We start from the raw sequence: 3,799 nt of genomic DNA on the forward strand, positions 1-3,799 counted from the left end.
AAAATTTCGGCAGCATCTGCCTTAAAATTGTGCGCCTTTGTAAAAAAAACAAAAGTTATTTAGAAGCTAATAAAGTAAAGGCATTAATGGCTTATCAAAACTGTGTCACGGCGGAATGATTCGTCGCTGACTTCTCAAATGAACATGCCAAGCATGGATCGTGGTTCCAGTGTCGACATTTGCGTTTTAAAAGGACTTAACTCCTTAAAACCATACAGAGTTATAAACTACGCAACGGAAATACAAATATACGAGGGAGGACACAATGCCTCATAACAAAACATATACAACCAAAGTTTACAAAAGATAACAAGAGCTACAAAATCGAAAGACAGCGGTATGACACAAGTTATGCTTCGCCCTCATCACTCTCCCCAAATGCAATGCAATGCAAAAGAAGCTCCAGTACCTGCTATGCCTGTCTATGATCCTCCTGCTGCTCGGCATTAGACCAAAGGCCAATGTGTCATAGCATGATAATCATAGAAAGTCATCAACAAACAAACATAAACACAAACACGTACACGTCAGTAACTAGCATCAATTATAATAAGGCCAACTACTAGATAGCATTATATCATAAAACAACATAAGATGATTTCATAAAATGCCAGCACAGATAGTAACCGTTTATCGGCCACTTATACTTCTTAATTTCATTACGTACTTTCCAACCTGAACCATGTGCTCTTGGGTAGAATGCAGGTCTTCACGCTTCTCTTTTCAAATATAAAATCTTGCAAAACACGCATAGTTTAACTCGACCAAGGCATTAACAAAACACCTAACACATGACCTTATAGAGCATGTCTATCTTAAGGTAAGTGTGATCATAGTCCGTAATACCCTTGAGATAACTTAACTTAGGCACACTTCTCACTAGTATAAACTATTCTATCAATAAGTAGATGTTCTATCAATGAGTAAATATTCTATCAAAGAGTAAACATTCTATCAATGTAAGCTTTCTATCAAAGAATGAACCTTCTATCATTAAATAACTTTCGATCAACAAATAAACTTTCTATCACTGAATAACTTTATATCAGTGGATCTTTTCTCTACTTCCTGGCATAGTGACACGGCCAAGGGCGTTATCGGCCTCCCGGCGCCCATTGGCAAAGTATGAGCTCATGCCCCCTCCAGCTGACCTTCTCGGGTCCTACCTTCGGGAAAAACTAACACACTGGGGTACTAAACCAGTGAAGAGGCCACCATATTGGGGTTTGCAAGGCCCGCATGGTAACACCTCGGTCAAGGGGCGTTATCGGCCTCCCGGCGCCCAATGACCCAAGCATGCTCATACCCCCCTTACGGTGGTCCCGTCGAACCTCACCTAGGGGACTAATAAAACAACCGGACATAATCCAGTTGAGTCACGCCAGCTAATCGTAATCTAGTACCTTATCAGATGAGAATAACTTCCACTCTCAACTATTAATGAGCGCCCTGGGATAGCAGCGCGCCAAAACCCACTAAGCCACTCAATAGAATAGGAAATTCACCTATAACGGAGTCATTTTGACTCCAATTAAGGCATAATCTAATTCTTAAATAAATAAGGGGGTGGTTCCCGCCTTCTATTAACACTCTCATTCTCTAAACTATTCTAAGCGCAAGGATTTCATAGTCGATAGCTCTTCATATAAAGTGTACTCACTAGTACTTCATAGTTTCGATACAATGCATACTATCAAAATAAACAATAGTGTCTTAAAGCAAATTGCATATAAGGGTTAGTTACTGCGTATACGTACCTGTAAGCGTCACTGCACGATCAAAAGTTACAAAATCACCCGACTAAAGCTCTACTTTCCTCTTACAAAATGGGCACATATATAAGTTATGAGTAGATTTAATAAGTTCCCTTAACTACTTTGCCATACCAAAGTAACCGCTATCACCCATTCAACATGAGTTTCCAATTACTCTAGCACGCACACAACTCATTCAATACAAGTCAAAATAATTAACTCAACACAACACAAGTCTTTCCATCAATTTAAAGTAAAAGTATGTGTGAATCGTTTCTTTACATTAACTAATTTTGAGCATATCGGCTCGCGTTACCCAAAAATAACTAATCACAACTAAATCTTACAATTTTAATATAACATTAATATAACGATAAGGCAACCTTAGAGTTATCGTATCAAGATATAATTTGTTACATTCTCCAAAGCTATTAAGAACTATAGTCAAAACAACACGACAAATTAACTTTAGCAACCATCGACGATAAGTTGACATTATGCTCTTGGCTTACTAATATCATGTATCTATAACTTCAATAACAACCTAATAAGGATATTCGTAATTTACAACAATCAAACCACAACAATTAGTAACTATTATTCCCAATTTAATCAATCAAAATCACATTCATAGTCAACGAACATCATCACCATTACTAATTTTTCACAACAATAACCAATCGACCAAATCTTAAAACGACTTTTAAAGTTATTTAATCAATCATCACCAAAATATAGTATAAAACACACATCATTGGTAATTTCATCTCTAAATCCAAGCCCTAATCATTTCGTGTTCAAAGATAACATATTAATTTACTACCCATACTAAGACTCAAAGAAACTAATACAAAATCAACACACAACCCATAATTTCAAATCAACCTTCAAACCCTAAGTCATGAACATGTTTAATTCATCAAACACTCTTACCCACAAAAGATTCAATGAAAATAATACAAGTTCAACACTTTTCATTCACATTTCAAAATCCCCATTCATAAGTACATTAAATCATCAATCAAATTCTTGCCCATAACAAGATTCAATGACAATCATACAAAAATCAGCACCAAACTCATAAACTTTGTTAAAATTGCAATTAGAAACAAGTAAAAGAAAATCAAAAGAATGGAAGAAGAAGTGGCTTACAATGGTGGGACTAGAACAAGAGGTGAAACTATAGTTAATTATTGTAGTGATGGTGTCGTATATGGAGCTCGGTGACGGTGGGGAAGCCGAAACAGCCGCTGCTGCTGTCAGGGGAAGCAAATGCAGCACCTGCTGCCCTTGGAGGGAGGAATTGGGCCGGTTGCTGGTGGCTGTCGTGGGGAAGAGAAAACGCAGCCGGTTGCTGCTGCTAGGCGGCCTGCTGCGGTGGTTTTCGAGGGCTGCAGATGGACCGTGAAGGAGAGGGGAGTGAGAGAAAGAGAGAAGAGAAAAGAGGGAATGGGAGAAGGAGGAAGGTGGACGGCGTGATTGAGTGAGGGAGGGAGTAATACCCCCTTAAACCCTAACTCATCCTATTTATTTAATTTACACACTTATTTATTTATTTGTTTACCTAGGTTCATCTTCTTGCGAGGCCCAACTAAGAAACTCACCTTCGTGTGCTCACACATTTCAATAAAATAATTATTTTGATTCAAACCTCTTTATTTAGAAGTCGTAATTGTATTTTTAATATAAATATATGTTAATATTTAAATTCATATACGAAAGGAATTTATTAAAACTACTTCAAAATTAATTTAATATAATTATAAAATACCCAAAAGTCATTAAAATATTAATTAATGACGTTAGAGAATCTCAGGGTGTTACAACATATGACAAATAGTATATCTATACCTAAGTATGTTTGGAACAACACATGGCATGTGTTATCAGAAGATATTCTACACATACAACGAAGAATTTTAAACATTCCTGGTATGATTTAAATATTATTATTTCTCAATATATCCACATATTTATATTTATGATTTTTTAGATTTAAATATTTAACATAATCATTAATAAACAGATTTGCATACTGAGGTTCA

Source organism: Amaranthus tricolor, chromosome 13 (assembly GCF_026212465.1).
Source record: "Amaranthus tricolor cultivar Red isolate AtriRed21 chromosome 13, ASM2621246v1, whole genome shotgun sequence".
Lineage (NCBI taxonomy): Eukaryota > Viridiplantae > Streptophyta > Magnoliopsida > Caryophyllales > Amaranthaceae > Amaranthus > Amaranthus tricolor.